The 25,276-nt window shown below is 41.6% G+C and overlaps 2 long non-coding RNA genes across 2 annotated transcripts in view; one reads left to right on the top strand and one right to left on the bottom strand.

Moving 5' to 3' along the window:
* Positions 1–25,276, top strand: part of LOC106045535 (uncharacterized) — a 116,010-nt gene that overhangs the window by 6,000 nt on the left and 84,734 nt on the right. The window lies entirely within an intron of this gene.
* Positions 5,428–25,276, bottom strand: part of LOC106045538 (uncharacterized) — a 45,041-nt gene continuing 25,192 nt past the window's right edge. The window contains exon 3 of the long non-coding RNA XR_007163322.2: positions 5,428–5,659. This is a non-coding gene — a long non-coding RNA (uncharacterized lncRNA). The remainder of the gene's footprint in view (positions 5,660–25,276) is intronic.

Below are 25,276 nucleotides of genomic sequence, written 5' to 3'. Positions count from 1 at the left end.
TGTCACCAGGGCACCTGCCCCATTCAGCAGTGGGCCCATATTTTCCCTAGCCTTCCTTTTGCTACTGATGTATTTGAAGAAGCCCTTCTTGTCCTTGATGTCTCCGGTGAGACTGAATTCCCAAGGGGCCTTGGCCCCTTTCCACATGCTGTCTTCTTCCCAATATTCCTTCCATGTGGCCTGTCCCTCTTTTCCACATGCTGCCTTCTGTTTGAGTTTTGCCAGGAGCTCCTTGCTTATTCATGCAGGTCTCTGGCCTCATTTGTTTGCCTTCTTACTCATAGGGATACATCAATCTTGAGCTTAGAGGAAGTGATGCTTGAATGCTGATCATCTCTTGGATTCCCCCCTTCCTTCTAGGGCCTTGCCGATGGAATTCCTCCAAGGAGGGTCCCTGAAGAGGCCAAAGTTTGCTCTCCTGAAGTCCAGGGTTACAAACCTAATTCTTGCCCTGCTTCTTCCTCACAAGATCCCCAACTCCATCTTGTGGTTGCTGCAGCCAAGGCTGCCTCCAACCATCACATCTCCAGCCTGCTCTTTTGTTTCTTAATACAAGGCCTAGCAGCATACTTCTCCTTGGCTCCTTGACCACACATGTCCAAAAGTTGTCATCAGTGCTCTACAGGAACTTCCTGGACTGTTTGTGCCTAGCTGTGTTGTCTTTCCAGCAGATATTAGGTGGTTGAAGTTCCCCATAAGAACCAGGCCTTGTGACTGTGAGGCTACTTCCACCTGTCTGTAGAAGGCTTCATTTACTTCCTGATCAGCTGGCCCATAGCAAACACCCATAACAGCATCAGCCATGGCATGGAGCTGATTTAATCCTTATCCATAAGCTCTCAAGATACTCTTCATCTACCCCTAGGCAGAACTCAATGCACTCCAGTTGCTTTCTGACATCAAGAGTAACTCCACCACCTCACTTTCCTGGACTGTCTTTCCTAAAAAAGCACATAGCCCTCCATGACAGCATTCCAGTCATGTGAGCTATCCCACAATGTTTCTGTAATTGCAATGAGCTCATAGTCTTGTAACTGCACACAGATCTCCAATTCCTCCTGTTTATTTCCTATGCTACATGCATTGCTATACAAGCATTTCAGGGAGGTGACTGAGCCTACAGGTTTCCCAGGAAGGCTGCAAGAGGATCCTCCATAGTCATGTCTTACACTCACTTCCCCTGGCTGCATGTGCCTGCTGGAGGCATCCCAACTTGGCAGCAAAAGGCGTATCTACCCTGTCCATGTAACTCTCCCCTTCCCCTGTCTTTCCTAGTTTAAAGCCCTCCTTACCAGGTTGGCCATCCTATTAGCAAAGACATGTGCCCCTCTTAGTGAGGTGGCTCACAACTCTTCCCCATCAGTTCTTGATCTTCAAATAGGGTTCTGTGGTTATAGAAACTAAAACCCTGTTGCCAACAACAGCAGCGTAGCCAGTCATTGACTTGAAATATGTCTCCTCTTCCTCTCATCTTTCCCCCCTGCTTGAAGTATGGAGGAAAAAAGGACCTGGGTTTCCAGGCCCTTGACCACCATCACCATGCCCAGAGCTCTAAAGCGTGATGGTTTCTAATTTACCCTTGGTGTCATTAGCACCCACATGGATGAGCAGCAGAGGGTAATAGTCTGACTCACAAACAGGCTTTGGCAGTCTTTTCATGACATCTCTTATCTGAGCCTCTGGCAGGCAACGAACCTCTCTAGACATGAGGTCAGGTCATCAGAGAGGTGCCTCCATACCCTGCAGCAGGGAGTCACATAATCACCTGCTGCTTCTTCCAGGTGTTGCTGCTAGGCACAGGCTTTGTCGGCGCAGCTGACTCCCTTGAAGTCTTGCCCAGCTCTTCCTCAGCCTGTAGGGCACTGAACCTGTTCCTCAATGGCAAGGCTTCAGAAGGAGTAAGAGGAGTAAGGAGTAACCCTTTCTCCTCCTATGAGAAGTGACCAGCTTGCAGCCCTCTCCTATAGTGTTATGATGTACCACTCTGTGCAGAGCCCTCTGACAACTCCACTGCTGGACAGGGTTGGGATTCCTGGAGCTGTATGGTCTCCACGAACACCCTGTCCATCTCTCGATCATCTTCTCAGATGCTTCACAACATGCTGACTTCCTCTTGTAACTCCCTTACCTGACAGCACAGCTCATGCACAACAGCACACCTTCTACAGGAGGGCTGACTCAGTCCAGGCTTCCCAAAGAGGCCCCAAGCACTCCCAAGCCTGAGACCAGAAGAAACACTGCTGCTGTCAGGGGTCTGTCTGGGTTGAGACCTCTGACACAGCTGATGCAGGGACTCCAGCAGCTACTGGGGAATATGCTCTGCGGTGTGTCATGGCCATATCTGAGGAAGCATGTGTACTAGGATTGGAAACAACGGTGACCTGTTGCACCCTTCTGCACAAGCCATTGCCTCTGTTTGTTGTGCTCCGAGCCTGGCTCTTATATAGGCCTCTTCCTGGCACTGACTCACAGGGTGCTTGAACCACTCAGTCAAGTCAACTGAATCTACCTCTGTCTGATTAGAGGACTGGCAATAATCACCTCTAGTTCCTCAGGAGACCCTACAACCTCCACCAAGATCCTTAAAAGCTCTAACCAGAGCCCAGACACTGCTGTGTAAATTGCTGCATCTGTTTGCTGTGCTCAGGAAAGGGCTGCCAAAGGATGATGAGAGCTACCCAAAGTTCTCCACTGTGAGCACTATTTCATGGCAGCCCTAGGCGGGGTGCTGTTGGACCTGGGCTCTGGCTAGGGTTATGGTCTGGAGAAAGTGCAGCCTTCCTCTGTGAATGGGTTTGGGAAAGGGCTGCCAAAGGATGTTGAGTTCCTGGACCCAGTCTTAATATCTAAATTCAAAAGGATCTTTACAAGTAGCGAATCCACGTATCAGACAAAAGACAACGGCAGGAGAGAAAGCGTGCACCGTCCTGGCACGACAGATCCCGACAGCCGCCTGCTCTGGGGCCGCTCCCGGAGCCATCCGGGAGGTGTCGCCGCAGACCAAGGCTGGGGAGTGCCGGGGAGCAGGAGGCGCCAGGAGCCCCCACGGGTCACTCGTGCAAAGTTTGTCGTGCTGCCGTGGTGTGACGGGGCTTCTCTGCTGCCTCGGGGGTGTCTTTTGCCCGTGTTTGAAGACCTGGTTTCTAAAAGCAGAGCTGTGGAGCAACTAAACCTTAGATGCTAGAACTAGCTGATCTGCAGTGCTGCCTCTCTGGTGCTCTCTGAAAGCAGCAAGGTGAAGTTCCACGTGTAAACCTTTCTTTCACACATTCAAAGTGGTTAGTGCAACCTAAGTGCATACAGAATCTTACCTTCATGCCTGTGGGCCAGGACTGGAAGTGTGGGTCTCTACCTGTGGACTGCTGAACCTGCTGCCAGCTGGGATGCCTTGTGTGACATCCTTTGTGTTAAAGCCTCAGCAACTCTGAAATGCAGAGGGACTTTGCACTCAGTCTGGTAAGGGATTGAATTTTTGCATGCAGAAGGGACTTAACATCTGTGTTACATTAAAGCAGACACAAAATTAAGGAACTCTTCCACTGAGGACACAGTTACCTTAGAATCGTGGGACCACATCATGAGTAGAAGGCAGTAGTGCGTGTCTTGTGGACGATCTCTGTAATTCCAGGGTTTTAATGAGTGCCATTACACTCAAATAAGAAATTTATGTATCTCTTCTATTTGTTGCTATTAATGCTATTCATTTGTTGTACTTGTGGCAGCCAGCACAATGGATTCTCAGGGCTTGCTTGTTTTGTGACGTTTTCAAAGTGCAAACCAGGCAACAGCAAATAACATGGAGTGGAGGTGTTTTAAAATCATGCACATCAGATCGAGAGGTTTTTCTGTACATCTCTTTGATGCAGGCATCACAATGGTGAAGCAGACAATGAATATTTAAACATGACATTTTAAACATGCTTTACATCCCAAACAGTAATTATAGGCTGCTGATACATAGGAATAGGCATAAATAGGAAGAGACAAATATAGCTGAGATAGGAAATGATGATTGTCCCCTGCCTAAAGTTAAACTCTGTATAGGAATACTGAATATGGAGGAACTGTCTGTGTTGCTTTCAGAAAAAGGAAATATTCTAGACTGCAAAGACTAGGAGGAAGGGAGATTTAAAAAAAAAAAAAAAAGGGGGGCAATCACTCTAATCCTTTGAAGTTGCCAGTAGGAAACTTACCTGAACCACCTGAACCACTTCATGAGTAGGAAGTCCATCCTTCAAGAGAAAACGGATGGGGATGTTTTGCACCCCACACAGGCCCTTTCTGTGGGTTTACTTATGTGCTACTCACTGGAATCTCATGGAAATCTCTAACTCTCAGTATGATCAACCTTGTCCCGCTTCTTGGTGGAGTGTCCTTTCAGTCAGAAAGAAGACTTTTCAGTCCTCTTTCATGAAAAGAGGAGGCAGAGAGCATCACTAAGGTCTTTGCAACATAGGCAGCGAGTACACAAGCAGGTGTGCTTGTATAGAACCTGATAGCTGGTTCTGCACCACGCCTATTCCTGATGTGCAGTCTGGTTGTGCTATTATTTCTTGATCTTGTCTCAAGCAACATAGCAAGGGTGTATAAGATTTTCCACCAATATTTCAACTGCATTTCAGTCTTTGACACCAATTTGTGGCCCCACTGAGACATCAAAGCGCCTTGTTTGCTCTTATCAGATTTTCTCCCATTTCTTTCTGGATGTGTTACTCAGGAGTTCTCCTGGGTGTTTTGCTTGTTTTTTAGCTCTTTGAGGCTTCTGTTAACCTTGCCCCCCTTGTTTTCTCACTTAAGAATTTAAGTACATAGCTCAGGCAGGTACTTGCCTCACTTTAAGGCCAAGGGCTATTTAATGATTTGGGTTTATACAAATCACACCGCCTGCCTGCCTAAGGAGTTAAGTGCCTGTGATACATGGTAAAAGCACAAATTCTTCTGTTAGAAACAGGTCTGTGTTTAAAAAAAAGACAGATTAACGTATGCCCAGCATTTTCCTCCAAGATGGTCATACAAAAGCTGTCCAGCCCAAATAAGCCAGCTCCAGGTTGTCAAAGCTTTCCTTCTCCTTTGAAAAACTGTCCTTATAGTGTGTTTGTATGTGGAAGAGTGGCAATGTTAGTTTCTGCTTCAAAACTTTGTCAGATTCAACAGTGAGGGACAGGAGTAATGTAGTTCCAAACTGTTTTGTCTCCAGCTACTTGGATCCTAGTGAGTTTTTACATATTAGAGTTTTCTTAAGATTCTCATGGCCAGTGTACTTGAATTCTTGAAATAGGACTGAATGGTTACTGCCCCTCACTCAGGTTTCAAAACCTGGCTTGCGCTTTTTTTATATTGTGTCCTAGGGGAAGATGCCCTAGAAATGGACCAGATACATAAGTTGCAATGTTCATGACCAAATGAGGTGAATATTTGCAAGCAACCAATGTAATTTCTCTTGGCAGTAAATGATTCTCTCACCATTCAGATGCTGAAGTATCTGCACTGATAAAAGCCTCATTTTGCACTTTCATTAGGTTTTGCAGGATTCCTCTGTACATGCCTCAAGAGTTAGGCGTCCAACCTGTGTGCTCAGGCGCCAGCTTTCTTCTGTGCTTTGACTTGTGGTCCTTCTGCATCACAGGACTAGATACAAGCTTGCATCTGTGAGAGAACCCTGGGGAGAGAAAGATAAGGGTTGACCTAGTTGTGGGACATTGAAGTTGTTCCAGTAGGCTACTCCTGACTTGAAAGCTGGAGCTATGATGCCCTGAACAGGACCAGCCCATTAGCAAGTGTTATTCCCATGGGGGGCAGGAGGGAAGGGGAACTTAAGAAGTCATCCCTTCCCTTGCAAAATTTGGAATTTGGTCCTTTTTGTTAGTTCAGTTATTTTTAATGAAGTAATAAGTCTGTTAATACTACTGGCAGAAAAAAAAAAACTGGCTCCATTTAAAAAGTATAGGTACAAGAGTAGAGATCTGGTAGACGTGCACTTAAACCTGAACATTTAGAAGAAAAATGTGTAACAAGATATATAGGTAAGTACTGTGCACCCTTCTGACAGCTTTGGAACAGTGTTGACCAGCTGCAGCATCCAACACAAAAAAAATATCCGAAGGTCACATTTTCAGCTTCTCAGAGCACTTGAATCTAGGGCAAGTGTTATGGGGACAGATCCAGGTCTGCTACTCTGCATGGCATTCTTCCTTTTGTGCATCACCATGGTAAACAGTTAGGGTTGCCAGGAGCTTGGATGCATTGTTTGTCTCACTCCCTCATCTGCTCTCCCCCTCCTTCACCAAATGCTTTCTCAGTGATTAGTTACTGTGTAGAAGGGGCTCCAGTTACCATGCAGCCTGCCATCTCTCCTCATTTTATTGGAACTAATATCCCACCTGCGATGATAAGGTTTAAACTTGTTTAATCTCCCAGCTTAGCTGTGGCGTTTTAATATTTTTAAAATGGTTGTTTCAGAAAAAGGGGGATTTAAACAGGTTTTGAATAAATAATAAAAGCCCTTCTTGCAGGTTGCAATGCAGGCTGGGAGGCATGAACCATTTTCATCAGGTCAGATTTCATGTTGGGTTATCCCAAGGTGGCCTGACTTTGTGGCTATGGATTTACAATGAAACAGTCAGATGCAAAGCAGTTTATGGAGGAGAAACTGCTTTAATAATGCATTTCCTGCTCAGCAAACAGCAGATACAATGACATTCATAGGCAATGGGAAAGGGAACAAAATCTCTCAGAAAAGGAACCAGTTTCTCCCAGGAGTTTAATAACTTTTTTCCTCCTACAACTTATTTGGGGAGATAAATGTTGACTTGAGAGACATCAGAATGCACAGCTTCCAGGTGAGAAGTGAGAGAAGTTTGTAACATCTTGGGCCTGGTGAACTGAAGCCCTATCTGCGTTGTCTCAAACTTAGGGGGAAGGGAAATAGGTTCTCATTTCATGGGGAAATTTCACTGGCATAAACATAAGACTCTCTCTGTGGAGTGTGCTGGATAAAATACAGCACACTCAGAGGAAGAGTGCTCCTGTCTTCAGAGCACAACCAAAGCCATAATACCAGAAGTCTTGTCCTCTTAGTCCAAGCCACTAGTATGCAATACATGTTTACAGAAGCATGTGTGCGATTGGGGCTGTAAAGCCTGTAAAACTAGGCATGACTTTATAGCTTTGTTCAAGGCAGTTCTCACTTCTCCTGCATACTTTGGCACAATTTTTTGTTGATGAGTTAGTCTTGTCGCTGCACATGGGCCCCTCATTAAACTTCTTGAGAAGAGGACACACAAGTCATATTGAGGTAGTGATGAGGACATTGAAGAGGATAAAATTTTTGTTGGTGCATAAAACCTACTCTTATGTGGCTTAAATTACCTTTGAGCTCCTATGGGAAGCTTTTATGGACAAAACAGCAAATAAGAGCAATTTACTTCACAGCATATAATCATATTTCTAGTATTTGTACCTACTCAACATAAACAACCACAGGGCAAAAGCATGTAAAATCCAGATGAGACTGGGTAAGTAGATAACACTAACGAAGTGCCTCCAATGCACCTTCTATTTGAGGGGAAAGAGGCTGTTTCAGCATACTTTCAAAAGCACTATTTTAGTTTTGCATTGGCTTGAAATAGCGAAGTATTATTCCCATCTTTTTTAGCAATGCCACAGAAGTCAAGTAATGACTTGCTAAACAAACTGTTAAAACTTTGTAAAAAGCCCTGTGGGCAGAACCTAAATACCCTGAACTGCAGTTGTCTGCCTCAACATAAAAGCATCCTTCCTCACCAAAACCAAACAAAACCCACACCTGAATTCTTTATGGAGAAGATGTGGTATTGCAGGCTGAAGGGGGTATATAAAATGGGGAAGATACTTCTTTTTAAAAAGAGTGGGATAACAGTAAAATTGTGACCCATTTGTGTACTAAAACAAAGGGAGGGAAAAGAGCTGAACAGAATGTCAATGAAAAACATGCAGTTTACTTTGAAAAACATGCAGTTTACTTTGAGGATCATAAAATATGAAGAAGAGGATTAGAACATGAATGTGAGGGTGGAACTTGAACTGCAGGTCAAACAACTAAGCTTCCAGAGACTCAAAATTACAGAAGAGAAATATCTATTTCTTTGGTCATCTCACATTTACGGAAGAAGTAATTTCCTCAAGTGGCCTGTGATAACTGAAGAACTTGTTTTTCAGTTCTTTGAAAATTTTATATTTTTTGCAGGAAAGCAAACCAAAAACCCAGATGGGCAAGCATACAGGAAGTTGGAAGCTTACTAGTTTAAGAGTGAGTTGCAGCCTAATTTCAGTAAAAGAAACAGGCAACTAAGGGATATACAGCATTTAGCTGCAACTTCTCTGAGACAGACCCCAGTGCAGGAAAGCTCTGCAGTTGGTTCATTGCTAGATATCTATTTAAATACTTATTAGCTCCATTAATCACCATAAAGCAAAGAACTGTACTATATTTATTAGATGCGACACTTCAATACTTTTCTAATGCAAAATTTCAGGCAAGTCACAGGCTGCTAAAGGGCCTCAGTTTTTCTACCAATAATGGTTTTTCATCTCACATCTGTTGCACAGGATTTTATATTAAATTTTCAGAGTTTACTGATTGCAATTACTTAGTTTCAGGTATGTAAAGAAATTATTTTAATATAAAGATACTATAGTGGGATAATGAGTTCAGAAATGGCCACGCCTCTCAGGGCTTTGTACTGTTCTGTGCACCTGCTTAAATGAGCCATATTCCAACCCATTTCATGACCTTTTGCCCCTTTTGACACTTAGTAGTGCCAAGCAAGACTTCTTTTAGTCTTTGTTCTTCTTAGCTCACTTTGTCCAGAAGAAAACTTAATCAACTAACATTCCAAGAAAATAAGCTGCTGTCCTGTATCTGGCCTTAGCTTTACTACAGTACTGAGGAGGAAGAAAGAGCAGTAAGCTTAACACCATCAAGAATTTTTACAAGCAGCAGAACGTCCTCCTCTTTCTCTGCAAGGAGGTACTTAAGTCCACAAAGATGGGTGACACCAAAGGTCTTTAACAAAACAGGGAAAAGTAACTTGCAGGACCTTCAGTCCATGTCAGGCCCTCACTGCCCTTGAAGACTCCTGTATGCTCTGAGGTTCAGTTAAATAATGCTAACAGCCATGCTTTATGTGATGGGGAGAACACTTGATGAGCAAACTTCCTGGTCATGTAAGATAGTAAGGTCGGAAAATGCTGTCCCTGAGGAATGTTTTGGGTTTTGCTTAAATCAATCCCTGCTATGGCTGCAGATGAATTTTGCAACACAGCATCACTGCAGGACAACAGTGGGGGAATCTCACTTCTGATATCTGCCATACTCACCTTTGGTTTCATGGGGATAGTTTTTGTCTTAATTCCAACAGGCAAGGGCTGTACACCAAGGAAATGGGTCCTGTGTACAAAATACAGTTGGCTGGTGAAAGAAGAACACAGCAATTACACTTCCTGGAAATGTAAAAGAAAAGGCCTTTTCCATGCATGCCAAACCCCTAGATATAAGAGCATTCTTGTGGGGCTGGTGGGGGTGAATTTATGCATATGACACCACATCTAGTACCTTTACTGCTTAGACACCACTGCTACCCCTGATTAAGCAAGAGAGGACTGGAGAAGTGATTTGTCCAATATATCACAATGTCCCATATATCACAAGTTACTGACAGGATGAGAAACACAATTCCATTCTGATAATTCCATTCTGATCCTTCTTCCCTTGGTGCTCCTGAACACAATGCCTTTTACATTAGGCTGTGAGGGTGATGCTTAATGCTCTACATAGAGGAAATTGGCAACAAGTAACGCTGAAGAACCTGTTGGAACTTATTTGGGTGTTGTTTTCTTTCCCATTGCAACTGAAAATCTGGTGGATGCAGATCTAGCTGTGGAACATAGGGGTCAATTAAACTTGTGCAATTGGAATCCTCACAACCTGGCTCTAGAATGCTGCCAGGCTGGTTTGCAAAGAATTTAGTGAAGGAGCCAGCAACTGAATGTGGCTCAAAACAGGAAAGCAGCAAGCCCAAAGGAAACAGCCATTTGTGAAGCAATAATTATTCTTAAAGATAAAAAAAAAAAGAAAAATGAAAGGTCAGTGGGGGGGAGCAGTGTCTATGAGGTGATAAATTGCCAGCTCTGTTCAGTGAAGCATTATGGTAGACTTTCTTTAGTAATGAATCTTATTTAGCAACATCCTACGCCACGGCAAGACACTCCTTTCAGTTATGCTGATGAACTGTTTGTGGGGCAGCAGTGTAAGCTGAATCACTGAAATAACCCCCTGTAAAGGTTACTTTCAGCCAGAAAAATTTATCTGCTTCAGCTGACCGTCCAGTCCCATGAATCATTGTACTGCTATAACTAGGAGCAATGGGATAGAGGAAGCTAGGGAAAGACCTATCCATTTCAGATTTTAGGAGTTTGATCTGCAAATCTCATATTGTAAATTCTACTTGCAAAAAGATCTTGTTGACTTCAAACATTCCCCCAAGAATGCAATTTGTAACAAAAATGGCAGAGACTTAAGCTTCTGCATCAGTGCACTTTTCTTTCCAGGCTTCATATTCAAAAATGTTATGAACTAAATTGTCTTTTTTCCAGATAAAACTAGCCATTGTCCTACCTGTCATAGCCTCTTGCATTACATTTGTGAAGAAAGCGGCTAGCTTTTCCCTGCCAGCCCACGGTGTCCTCAGGTGCAGGACATGCATATAATTTGCTCTTGTACCTCAATCAGTGAGCAAGCAGAAAAATAGAGGAAATTAATTTCTCTCATTCCTTTTCCCTCTGTCCTATTTTATTCAAGAGCCTTTTAAAAATGTTGCTTACTATATGATTATGCACAACAGGGGTTTGTAACAACCTCATCTTAACTCAACTACCTCTGCCCTTGCCGTGGAATGATTGGTTGCCTTGGCAATCTTCTACATGCGGTGCTCAGGAGCTACAATTATAGTGCTCTTCTCAGTAGTGATCCTCTTAGTTCCTTTTCTTAGAAGTTCATGACAAGGAGATACAAAAAGATAGATATAATGGATTTTATTGCCCCAGCCTTCTCTCTCCCCAGTCCCTGAAGAAAGCAAATCTGCACTATCTAAACCTATTTGCTCTGCAATAAGGAGAAAAAGTCTGTGTAGGGTAAAGTACTGCATTAGTTGAATGTCATAACCAGATAAATTAAGCCACCTGAGGTGGTAACTCTGGGTCCCATATAAACACTGAGGACTAGAGCAAGGGCCTCTTGGGCCATTCTGTGTTAGAAGTAACTGAAAGAAGTACTGTCTTGTTTTGTGTTGCAAAAACTTCAGATCAAGTGTGTTTAATCTGCGAGTAAAACAATCACAATTTTAACTGCTGGCTTTGCAAACCTGGGAGCGGTGTTTAAGCAGTGGTTTATACTGAAATGGGAGTGCCTGTTGCCTCAACTCCTTATCGGTTTAGGCAATTTATAGGTCAAATCTTGTGGTAAACTACATCAGTTGCATTTTCCCTATGTGCAATATGTTCCCTATGATGGACAAAAGTAAGATGTCAGCTCTGTGACGTTAGCAAGTGACACTAAGATCCAGTTCACTTCCTTGACTGTACTAGCTCTGCTGGGTGACCATGGTGGTGTGTTGTTTTTTTTTTTAAAAAAAAAAAGACAAACCACTTTTGTCCCAGGGAGAAGTCAAGCAGACTTTTCTCACATAGTAGCTTGCTCTTTTAGAGAGAATCCTGAGGACAGAAATGAGGTTAATTGTATTTCTGCTCTCTGTAAGCAGTGGATGGATGCACAGAAGGGTCATACGTTGTTTAAATCTACATGCTGAAATGTAGATTGCACGCTTATGTTTGTAGATAGTGTGAGTACCTGAAAGTAAAACTCCTTGGGAAGAGAAAAAATTGTTTTTCTTACTGCTGAGAAGGGAAGGCTATTGCAGTAAAGTTGTTCTCACCATGTGCAAACTGGGGCTTCATAACAGGAGGACCTAATTGCAGCTGGCATTTTGGACATTTTCAGTGCCTGTGTCAGTGGGCACTTGGCTGATGAGTGACATTGCTTCTGACACAGGCAACGTCAAAGCTGCAGAGGAGGCTGAAATGATGAAGTGCTGGTTCAACAACTAAGAGCCTAAAAAATTAAGCAGCCCTAAAGCTTAAACAGCTCAGTTCTTCTAACTGCTAAAACAGGTTTTTAAAAGGAACATAGGTTTGCAATTTTGTACATGCTGGTCTTCCCTCTCTCTCTTCCCCCCCACACCCTGCTGTCACATGGGACAAGAGATATTGCTTTGAACCAAGATGGCAGTCACGAGCCACCTTGGCTGAGATGAAGAGGCTTCATTCTCAACTGCTGCTCAGATTTAGGAAAGAGTGAGAAATGCCATGTCTGAGGCCCATGAGAACAGTACTCCCAGTCGTAATCGCTAATGCTGAACGCTTCCGTGCATACCATAAATACTTGGCATCTACAAAACAAATTCAAATCTGACTTAGAACAACAAAACTGCACTGACAACAAAAGTTCTTGCTTACTCAGTTGAGAAGCAACATGAAGAATAAGGCTATTGGTAAGAAGTTTTTCATGTAGTAAGTGCTCTTTCAACGCACTTTTGGAGGGTCTCTGCTCTCAAATGGGTGTGCTTGTTTGGGGAAGGAAAGTGGCAAACTTTTCTACAGAACTAGAATGCACTGATCACTCTGAAAAGAAGTTTAACTGGGAGAAAAATCACAAGTCACGCTACCCTCTCACTGTTTTTAGGTGCCTACAAGTGAGAGTGCCAATGTGAGTTCTGGAATAGTCACACCTCACATGGAGATGCATCAAGTGAATCAAGGATGAAAAGACTTCCATACATTAGAGCCAACTGTCTCCAAGATCCTGTGGCAAAGTGACTTTGCGTTAGATGAGGAAAGGACAGCAAGCCATCAGCATAGTATTCAGTGTGATAGCTTTTTCTCAGTGTGATGCTAACCCAATACTGAAACACCATACCAAAGCAGCCCTTTGCTGGGTTCATTCTATCAGAGGCATATGGCCACTCTGAGTCTTTGTTAGTTGATATTTTTAAGGTAACCAAAACAAAATCCCCCAAAACGGGACTAAGCAGTAACAGCCGTCACCACTTAAAAGGCAGCAGTTTCTATGGTGAAGTAGTTTTCCTTATTTAGCCCTGTTATCTTTACCCAGAAAAAGTATTGTCTCTATCTCTCTGTACAATTTTCAGCGCAGAGGGACAGCTTCAGGAGTTCAGTCATCTTGATTTGACATCCAGATATCTACTGTGACCAAGTACTTTTAACTCCACAGTCTTCAGCAATTAGATTTGAGTAATTAGCTAACAGTTGCCATCCTGTATATTTTAAGGGCTGGTGTTTTTCCTACTCTGGAATATTAATTCTGTGACAGTAAGTCACAGAATATTAATTATGTGACTTGCTCTCCATATGGCTGAGGTAGGTGGTTGAACATGAAGTCCAATTCTTGTCTTTAGTCACAGCAGTCTGCCGTTCATAGCCCTCACAAACCCACACCACTTGCTACATCAGACAAAGTTAGTCCTGCTTTGTGATGTATTAGATCTTATCAGAACTCTTGATGCCTGTACCAAATCAAGAACTGTATTTTAATTTCATTGATTTATACTATAAATCACTCTAACTCTTCATAATGAATACAGGCACCCTACCCAAATGTCATACAGAAAAATTCCTGTCAATCTCATCTTTTGGATCACTCTTTTGAATATTACTGGCTCTTACAGTAGAAGTTTAAATCTTTCAGTTTGAATATGAGTTCATTACACTGACCTTCCTGTGCTTGGCTGGTGGTAACATTTATCTAAGCTTGTTCACCTGCACATCACTTCACAAAGAGTGTCTTCACTCCCGGCCTCACATCTCGGGAAACTGAGTCACTCATCCAAGTCGCAGCTGAACGCGTTTTAGATGCAAGAATTTCAGATAGCATTTTATTCCTTTATAGTGGTAGGATTCTCATTGTTCTGCTTATACGCAGCAACAACATGTTTATCATGCTCATTCTTACCTCAGCCATAAGCTAATCTCAAAGCTTAAAGACATCATAACTGAACGAGACAAACCAAATTTGTGCCGGATGCTAAGGGGCACGAGCCAAAGTTCACTGAAGTCAACTGGAAAGCATTTTACAGGCTTCAATATGACTTTGAAAGATTTTTCATTCAGTTTAAGGGTTTTTATTATTATTACTTTGAGATCAGGTTTCCTGACTTTAGGAAGAAAATAAATGGAGAGCTATCTATCTGATCTTTTGTTAAGTTTCACAGCATATCAGTAACATACTGTTATCCTTTTCAAATTAGATGGAGTCTCTGGACCTTTGGTCGAAGAGCGCACACTTTAGACGGGTACTCTTGACTTTCTTGGTACCGGCACTCTCTGTAGCCAGTTGGGAAGTCCAGTTTTTTTTTTTTCTTTCTGAGAACCAAGCAGTGCAGTGGAATAGTTGGAAGAGGTTTCTGTTTCAGCAAAGAACTAAGCTTGGTTTTGGTCATACAAGGAGCATCACTAATCCATCGCACAAATGAAGCCACATTCAGGGCAGAAATTGACAGCCATTCGATGTGATGGACAGACGTTACAAAATAGCACAGGGTAGAAAGCAAAGAAGCATGCACTATTGAAAATTCACTAACACATTAAGGGAGAGAATATAATTACAGTTGGAATTTGGACGTGATGTCAGGATTAGCACCTCTATACTTGCAGAGCGTGCCGCAGGATGTTTAGTAACCATGCCACCCAATGTATTGCACGATCTACATCACTAACTGCAATGCTAGGTTTACTTGGGAACTCATATTGTTGTCTGCCCTGTAATTCTGCTCAAATGTATGCAATTTGACAAGATTGCATCCAGAGATGGCATGCAATCTACAATTGTACTTAGCTAAATTTCAAAGAATCTGTGCATCTTTACATTTTTGCCCTTTTCTTTTTCTTGTGTTGTTGCACAGTCAAAGGAAACAGCTTTTTATGTGAATGATGATTAATAAGCAGCCTTGTTGAAGGGTGAATGTAGTTGGTGTTAAGAACAGGCTCTTTTAATAGACATTTTAAAATGTGTTCTAACATGTGAAAATGATAGGCTGTCAAATCACTGTTCAGGTGTACACCAAGATAATAACATGCATTTGAGAAAAATGGTACGGTAAAATACACATTTTTACAGTATGAAGATAAATAGTGAAATGCACACTTGCATTCCCCATTGTAAAATAAGGAGGAAAAAAAAATCCATTTAGAGTGGAATTACAAGTAGTCTAGACATCTCCATTGCCTTGTGCTTGAAATATCATCAACTGAATGCGTCTGATCTGCAGTATTTGTGCCTGAATTAAAGATACAAAGATATAAAGCATTTACAATTTCCATTTATTTATCAGCAGTTACAAAAGACTTTCCACAAAGCTAAAGGAATTTTAAGACAAGACTTTGTATAAAGGTTATGGCTCTAGTTTCAGTATGCGTATTTCTAGGCAGAAATGGGATGGTATTATTTTGAGAATAGTGCAGTGAGTGAGAAACTGTTAATGAAAACAAAGCAGCATGACTTCTGGTTTCATTGATCTCATGTCAAAACATCACCTTTCTTATTCATGTAGGACCTTGACAGGTAGTAATCTAAGTTGTAGGCTGGTGAGAGGATAGCTGTCTTCTTCTATTTTGTTTTGTAAGTATACCACAGTCCAGAGTACCCTTCCCTGATTGCTGTGTTGACCTCTTAGGAACAAAGTGTCCAACCATTTGAAGTTTAACCTTAGATACAGATAGTGAACTATAGGCATTTCCCCACTCCTATTGATGTTGCAGTTTCCTAGCATTTCATAAATGTTAAGTCCTCTCCCTCTCTAAATGTTTTGATATTCCATTCAGTTCTTGTTTCATTCTTTAATCTTTGTTGTGTGCCTGCGTACTCAAACACAACAAAGGTATTCAAAACATTTCCCAAAACAGCATGGGAGACCAAATATAGAACAGAATAGTTCAGTTGGGATCTACAAAGATCAAGTCCACCTGCCTGACAACTTCAGGGCTAAACTAAATTAAAGCATATAAAGGGTATTACTCAAATGCCTCTTGAACACTGAGAGGCATGGGGCACAAACCCCTTAAAAAGCTGGATAAATGAATGAATTACAAGGCTTGCAGATGTGTTGAAGAATCCAGGGAAACCTCCTGTCTTGTTTCTTTACTCTTTGGGATTTCTTAATTAACAAGGTAATCTAAGTAGTTTCTCATAGGATCCTCCAATTAACTGGGTTTCAGAGGGAAGGATATAGGTTCCAAGGACGTGCATGCTACAGTGAGCTACTGTATCCAACAAAGACAGTGTCACACCCAGTTAAGGATTTGCATGTACTGATAGCACTCAACTTGAACTAGAGCCAAAATGAAATAAGCCTTCAGAAACATACTTCAGGTGCGTGCTAGACATTCACATAAAAGCTTGAACTGATGATCTAGCAGCTAGAGCCTTCTCAATTTTTAAGGCTACTTCTCAATTTTTAAGGCTACTCTAATTCTCCAGCTTTCTAAACTTGGAAAACAATAGATGTTTACAAGCAGGTCCCACTGTTCTGAATAGCATCTATCTAGACTAATAGGGTGAAACCAGATGTAGATTAACATAATTCCAGATATGCATAGAGACTGCAATCCAAATCTGGACACGGATTCTGCATGTGTAGTTTAGAAGCAAAAGTCCTGAAAGATATTTTAAAATAAGTTAATGGGAATTCTGGTTGCATGACTTGAACTACCATTTTAAATTTAAATACAGAATCAGAACCACTGATAAAGAGACTTAGAGTACTGTCTGTTTAGAGACATTTTTTAATTTAAAAGACTATAGATTCTCAACTGCTTTCATTTTGGACTCAGAAAATCAGGATTGTCTATTCTTTCCAGAAATGCCTTCCGTGCTTTGAGTAGGTACAGGGCATTCATACACATTGATCCCAGAATGAAAGGCTCGTGTCCTGATTCAAATGGATAAAAATTGTTCCTTCTTTTGCCTCAGCTGGAAAAAACAGCCAAGAATGCCAGTTTGAACCATGCAGGACACTTTCCTCAGATGAGTAGATTGCCCTGGGGAGATAGGATAGATACCCTATGTGGAGTTGTTCCAAGCTTTTCAAACCAAGCATCAAAGAAGCAACCCTCTGGCTTGGAGGTGAGAAAATGATGCCCTGAGGTGCAGCTTCTGTGTTAAGCAGATAGCAAGCAACAGGCTCGTAAAACAATATTTGAAGAAAGGTTAAAAAAAAAAGAGAACATGAGGGAAAGGGAAGAGATTCTTATTAGTTGCAAACTAAGGCTTTTCGATCACAATCTCTGACAAAGAACAGAACTATTTGGACAGTAAATCACTGTGGCCCACAGAGAAACCTGTGCTGATAAAAGAGAATCTGACAGACAGGCCAGGGAAGAGGTTCAGGGTGGCTTGCAGGGAAAATCTTTCATTCCAAACACACACACCAGACCAGCAGAGGCAGGAGGAGCAGGTACAGGCAGGCAGTCCTGAACAGGAGGGTGAAATGGGATTTCAGTTCTTTATTTCTACAAAGAGTATAGGAAAGCCCCTCTCTGATGCTTTTATTTGGGGAAAAGAGGGCTGGCTGCCTTGAGATTAAGATTCTTCCATCTATATCTTTTAATTTCTGTCAAACAAGTTGTAGTCTGAAACCCAGATGGTTGTCTTCCCATCAGCTCCTGGGTCTAGTGACAGAACCCTAAATGACAGGGCAGCAAGGCAGATCTACCAGTTTTGTGAAACAAACTTGAGCACACGCCATTCTTTTGACAGATGAATATGGCTGGCGAAGGTATCTGTAAATCCCACAGCTGGGTGCTTTAACAAAAGCCTTGGAGAAAGAAAATAAAGTATATAGGAGCTGAGCTGGATTGACTTAAGCAAGATAAGTGAGCTCAGTCACAACACGATGACCATAGAGAGCATTCACCGAGATCGCCCTCCATGCATCTGGCATGCAGCTAGCAGGATATGAGTGACCCATAACATCATGTATTTCTTGTAGAACTTGCACTTCTTTGAACCTGCTTCCTTTTTAATAACATGAATATCATATTCTTTCCCTTCCTTCTTCCTTCCCACTTTCTCCCTCATGCACTTTAGTTTTACTCCCATGGACGGAGGCAGTGATGTGGTGTAATTTATATCTCCCAGAGGTAAGAAGGAGAGAAATAGGAGGAAAAGCAGCTAATTGAAGAGTTTTAGGACAGTATGTTCCCTTCAGTCTCTTCTCTTGATTCTGCAATATTGCAGGTATAAAATTTCCTTTTTCTGCAGAATTTGTGAAACATCTCTAAGACCTGAATTAGAGGCAATTAGAAAGGACTATAATATGGGAACTTTTAAGAAGAGCTTAGGCCAACTTTTTGTTCCTTTACTAAGGGAGAGGATGGATACATGCTTGATGCTACATACTGGTCTTCATACCAACCTTCACGTTACTCCATTTTAACTATATCTGCTTTCAAGGGGGCTCTTCACAGCACTAGTGTAGAACCACCCCAGCATATTCACATCCTCTTTACTTCCTAATGTTGTGCTTATGTTGCATCCTTCTTATTTTTCAGTGAGCTAGATTTAAGGACTAAGTGATGAGAAGTCCTCCCAAGCAGTAGTTTTTCTCTGGTCTGTTTCTGCCACTTCTGCAAGGGTGCTTTGTACTAGGAGAGCAGCAGAGAGGGTTCAAAATGCATCAAAGCGTGTATTTCTGATGTTTTAAGCAGCTATAACTTAGAGTTATCCTCAGATATCTAGAGGTCCAAAAGAGCCATTCAGAGATTATTTCTCTTTTTGAGGTTCACCTTCCACTGTCGTAGCAGACTCTGTGATTAACACTTGCCCAAAACTTCTTGCTGTGTCTTATTTTTTGAATGTTACTGTTGATCCAGCTAACTTGGCATCCACATATTAAGTTCCAACTTAATAGTGGACATTCTTGGCATGTTCGAGGAAATGGGAAGGGAGAAAATCTATTTAGCTGTTGAAGCACTAGACTTCAATGTCTATGAACGAGCAAAAATACATGTAGAAAGTGTTAAACGGTATCGGGGGAAAAAAGTTTCTCCTCTTCTACTGTGGAAATCTTGAAAGGGGAATTCCGGTGTCTGCCATTATAAATAAATCACCAAGAGCAAGGAGGTACTAACTAGTTAGACACGGTACTTTCCCCAGGAGAAGAGTATCCTGTTATATCACTGAGAAACATTCTAACCTGAGGCAACTGATCTTAACAATTCAGTGTCTTAAATTTAGGGAGTGAGAGAGAAAAAGAATGATAGCGCTTGCTCTTCATTGAGAGAGAGGCCTCCTGATTCCACTTCATATGAACAAAGCCACCGTCCTGTGAAGAGTTTACATGCAACCCAGCCCCATACCTTCACTGATCAAGACTATTTAAACTGGGTAAACCTTTTAAATCCTCTCACCGGGGAGGCAGGGTTTTGGAGCCCTATCAAATCACACAAGTGGAGTCAAACTAGATTAGATCACAGCTGCATCTATTGCAGCACCCAGTCTGTTGCAATGGTTATTAGTGGATGCAAATGGAAAGGTTATAAGAAACAAGACAAGTATAAAGTAATCTCATCCCATGTCAGTCCCCTCAGGAATTACAGATGTTACAAACAGATGACCAGTGCACCCATAGGAGGGCACCCAGAGGAGGCTTTCACCTGAATGAAAGCCACCTTCCCCACTTCCTCTGTCTCTAGTTCTAAACTGGAATTTTACATTCTGGGTGTATGTAGAAAAATGCATCTGTAATGGGTTAAGATAGGGTAACTTTCTCTACAAAGTTCCAAAGTGTTGACAAAAATTAATTCTGAGACGACAAAATAACTTCAACTGAAAGGAGGGGTTGAAATAAAGTTGACAGCCTGACGAAGCTTTCATTCTTACAACTAATAATGTGGCTTAAAGGCATTCATTCACTTAAGCCTTTATCTTGCATCTTCCTTATGAAAGCACTGACACAAAGATGTGGGATATTTGGGGATAGAGAGATGCTCTTGATCACTCTATTTTGGTTCTATCCTTAATATATATATATATATATATAATGTATGTTAAGCCTAGGCACAAGAAAGACTAACTGTAGTACACTGTTCAAGCCATTTTATTGAGAGAGATCAGATGTGGGTTCAGATTACTCCAGATAGAAAGGGGTAATGAAAGTGGGCCTACTAACTCCTTGGTGAATGCTTTTTAGTAAGAGATTAACAAGTAAAGGAACAATGGCAAGTACTTTAATGAATCTAACCTTTGGTTTCTTTATTTTTCTTACAAATGTCCACTCTTCCTCTACCAAGAAATAGCTAGGTCTGTTTTGTGTTGGAATGTTTTTTTTTTAAATACCGTGTAAAACTTTTTGCCTCATTTTAGTAGTAAAATGTGTAATTTAGTCAATGTAATCTGAACCTGCTTTTTTGTTTGGATTTGGCTGTCAGACCAAAAAATATTAAATTAATCATTCAGAGGCTTAATTGTGGGAGTTACCATATTTTCTAACAGGAGCTGGAGGTCATGGAAATCTCCTCTCAATTGATCACTTAGCAATTTCCAGCCAAAAAGTGCTGAATGGTCAACACGTTTCTCGTTTCTATATCCTAATACTCAGCAATGAGCGATTCAGTGAACTGATCCCAGCAGTAATGATCAGGCAGAGAACCCAACCCAGAATGCGTCCTCATAGGTAGTTAGCAAAAGATCCAGATAAAACTCATCTCTTTTCAAAGATCAGATCCAGTGAAGCTGGAAAAGGATGCGTTGAGAAATTCCTCAAGTATTCATGTGCAGCTCTTATACACACAGTGTCATACAAGACAGTATTTCAGAGCTCATATTCCAGAGACTCTCGCTCTTAGAGGTAGCTCACTTAAAGGTATGTGACCATCCTCAGTCACTGCATCTGCTAGAGCTAATTACTTCCTTCTGCTTTGACAGCAAGCATTTTGTGCAAGTGAGTTGTTTTTCCTTCTTTAGAAGGTGCTGAATAAATAGTTGGAGCCAGGCACAATAACAAAACCAGTTTTATAACATCAGTTCTTGGCCTTTGATAATCAAGGGTAAAGTATTTAATTCATGGAGATATTCTGCTTTATTTCCAGCAGACTATAGTTATGTCCTGTTCTGCAAACTGTATTACCGTGCTACAAAGGAATGGTGGCTTAAAAATAGAAGTGATGTCCTTTTGATTGAGGGTAATCAGAAAAAGCCAGTTGCAGCCAGATTATTTTTGAAATGTATATAGATGCTTAAAACTGCAGATGGGAGGCACTTCTGAAAGTCTTATTAAGCCATTGTTTAAAAATCTCAGTACTGGGCACCTCATACGTTTCTAAATCTGGTCTAGGATTTTCTCATTCTGTCTTCAACTTCTGAACATTAACAATTTACTCTGAGCTCAAACAAGTCCCTGCTTAATGGAAGTGGTGAATGTAGCTAAGCAAAGACTATGAACTCTTCCCCATGCTCCAAATTTAGATAGAGCTAAAGGACCAAATTAAGCGTTAACTACAAGACTGAAAACATGATGCAATCAAAAATTAAATGCTGCAGTGATCCAGTGACAGAATAAAAAGCAGTGCTCTTACTGTCCTCTTACATTGCTGTCATCTTCCTCCTATTCAATCTCCTATTTGCTCTAATAAATGATTAAAGATCAACAAGTTGCAATCCAGAGCTGAGTGCGTGGCTATCCAGGTCACCGCACTGAGGGCAATTAGTGCAGGAGAAAGCAGATAGACAACATTATTTGAAATAAAAAGCTGAGAACTTTACTTCTCTTCATCCTGGGTCAGTATTTAAAAGAGATTTTTCTTCTAATAGCACTCTGTTGCACACAGAAAAGTGGAATTTATGTACGGTTACCAGGTTGCAGAACCAAAGCTGCTGCTGTTGATTCTTTTTAAGACAAAAAATTACAAATGGATCAAATCGTGCTGTGGGTAAATAATACCATGCTCTAGGCTTCATACTCAGGTACTTAAAAGACCTAATTTTACATGTAATTACCTCATTATCAGTTTCTAGAACCTACTTGCCAATTAATCATCCAGTGTGGGAGGCCCTCATTTGAGAAGCGGAGTACAGTTGTAGGCAGCGGGGGCAATCTCTCTAAAATTCTCCAAGCCTTGTTTGCACTCAGGGATGTATCTTTTTTGCATATCAGTGTGTGTCTGTCTCTTACAAGAACACACATAGTTACTGTCCTGTAGACCCTGACAGTTTAGAACAGGCACAGCTGATAGTCCTCCCCAAACCCTTCCAAGGTCAGAATGCAGAGACCCCCTGCGGCAGCTCTGACCTGTCTCAGCACAGTACAGATACTCCACCGTTCTGACAGTCTGGCAGTTCATCACCCAGATGAAAGACTCTGATCTCCTCTGTTTGTCAGCAGAGCTGTCACAGGTGAGATTTTGCAGATTTCCAAAGGTAGGTGAATTACAGAGTCAAACGTGACTTGGGGGCAGAGGCAGATAGGAGGGCAGGGAGTATGCAGTTATAATTTCTTCAAGTGTTCAAGATGTCTTAGGCATGGTGCTTGGTGCTTCTGTCTGGCTCTTGCCCATGACAGTGCTGGAAGAGGCCTAAGGGACAGTTCTTAGCATTTTTCAGATTGTCAGCAACCCGCTGCTCAGGCAATGGGTTACATGTGGATTCCTCCGCTCTACGAGGTAAAGATTTAAGCCCTGTAGTGAGTCATCTTCAAGGCTTCTGGGCTTCCAATACCCATATTAAGAAGGGTCTTCTGGGTTCAAAACCTTTGCTCTCTCATACATGAAACTTTACTGACTTTTCCATTTTCTTACATTTTGAAGTAGTTAGGCATCTTATAAGCATGGAAACACGATCCCTGTACATCCCGTACAGAGCCCTGATGCAGGCTTCTGTCTGAATCTGACAGTAGCTCCAGTGCTGCAGTTCAGAGCTTTGTTAAACTATCAGAATGAGGCTTAATTTTTAGAGCTGAGTTTTGAATAACATCAATGAACACCTGCCAGTCATGTTACTTTTATGGTTTAAACTTGGAATCAGACATGAGAAAACTTTCATTTGAAGGATGTCTCAGAAAGAAGCATCAGATAGCTCAGCAAAAGCTTAACCATGGCTGATAGCAGAGAAAGGAGATAGGTTAGGTTACAGGTCTGTCAAGCAGGAAAATTAGTTATATTAAAAGCAAGAAGTATAGTAAGCAGAACTGATCAATCTATACACCATTTATGTACTACCTAATCTCCCTGATATTCCAGTAATAATTTGACAGTTTTACTTTCTCTGCAAGTAATCAAGCATTTATCAAATAAACTATATGGCAGATACCCACGAGCTTCATCAAGTAATACATTTATTCCCCTTTCCATTGGTATTCAGCTAGCACAGTGGCACACTATGTTCTGGAAGGGGGCAGAGGGGATAAAAGGATTTATTAAATACAAAACTGACCGACAGTGCAAAAGCTAAGTCCAGTTCATACTAAACAGATAATTTTGTGATAGCATGAGTGATGAGGAGGTCAATACTCACAGCAGAGAAAGTCCAGGGTCAAAACACCCTACTCTGAGTATTTCCATTTTCGCAGACATAATATACACTGCATAAACTCATATGATTCTGGTTGTCCTACCTCTAAACTCCTCTTCTGGGTCTTTTCAACCTCAGTGGTTAAAAATATTTTCTTTTTTCAAAGTAGATTAATTTAAAAGCCTACACCAAATATCAGTACAGGAGCTGTCTCTTATGTAACTAAGCCACAGTCTTAACTCTGAAACAATTTTATTCTAACAGCTCTACTGCTCAAAGAATTTCCTGGGTACTACCTGTATTGTCATGTATATGTTCATTTTACTATTTTGGTTAGCCAAGCACCAAAGATTTAGCCTCTCCCCCCTGGCAATTCTGGGCTCTGACACTTATCCCAATCACCTGTCTGAAAGCAAGGCTCTCGTTCTCAGATACCTCTAGCACTGTAGTCATAACTTTATGTGGACATGATCTCTACCTTACTGCTGTCATCAAGGCGTCTCAAAAATAAATTACAACAGAAGCATCTCAGGTTCATATCACATACTGCTACGGATAGTGAGGAAAGGACAATATTAATTGTACCGTTGTTGTTCAAGTTTATTTCTCAATTCTATACCTGGAATGAACTGGCCAACTGGGATATCTATAAATGCCAGCAGAAATGTTTGTGTGACCAGGAACACTGTGTGAAATACCATCTTCAGAGATGTGACTTCCTCAGTGTGTCCCATCTGGGCATATGATGAATCCCCGTCATGAAAATAAACACACCATTCTACTAAGTGCTGCTTTTACATAAAAGAATTGGCATAGAGAGACAGACTTGTAGTTTATCTAAGCCAAGATTCTGTCTCTGAGAGGGACCAGTACCAGATGCTAAGATAAAGGTGAAATAAACTCAAAATCAAAAACTGATAGGTCAACTTGCCCCAAGGAAAATTCTTCCTAATTGTGAGAAGTTAGAGAATGACTGAGAGATGAGTTCATACAGCACAAAAGGAAATCAATATCAAAAAAAGGAACATGTGCAGGGAGAGATTATGCCAGTCACACAACTGCAAGGTTTTTTTTCCTTACAGTTAGACTGAGTTTCTTCAGAGTTCGTACGATGGCTTTTTACACGTGGTAGCAAACAACATGCTTGGTTCTGGGAACACAGTAGAGGGCTGTGGACTCTCAAACATCCATGTAAGCATCTAAATAAATATACAGGGCGAAAACTTTCTGAAGCAGTCCCCGTTTTTCATAGCACAGCCCATCAGGAGGGTCACAACGAAGCCTCGTGATGAGTGGCTACAGTGCATCTGGAAGGGGTGTCTGGTTTCTGAGCCAAGAGGCAGAAGCGGGACCCCAAGGGAAGGCTCTGTCCCTGACCCTCTTTGCCCTCCCTTGTTCTGATCTTTATTGGGCCGTCTGCCTTGTAGCATCAAAGGCAAAAGCAGACCCGTGATTTGTCCTACAACAGCTCTATAAAAAACATAATTGCCCAATAACCCTCTGTCTGCAAACCAAACCATCTTCCTGTTTCTTCTCTCATAAAGACTATTTGACAAGCCTGTTCCATCAGCTTATAAAAACCTAGAAATAGTTGCCTTGCCTGGAAAGAAACTTTGGAGAAAAACAGAAAAGAAACCAACTCATTTCAGTTTCTTACAAACGTGC

This window comes from Anser cygnoides, chromosome 17 (assembly GCF_040182565.1).
Source record: "Anser cygnoides isolate HZ-2024a breed goose chromosome 17, Taihu_goose_T2T_genome, whole genome shotgun sequence".
NCBI lineage: Eukaryota > Metazoa > Chordata > Aves > Anseriformes > Anatidae > Anser > Anser cygnoides.
This window is presented reverse-complemented; position numbering and strand designations above follow the sequence as displayed.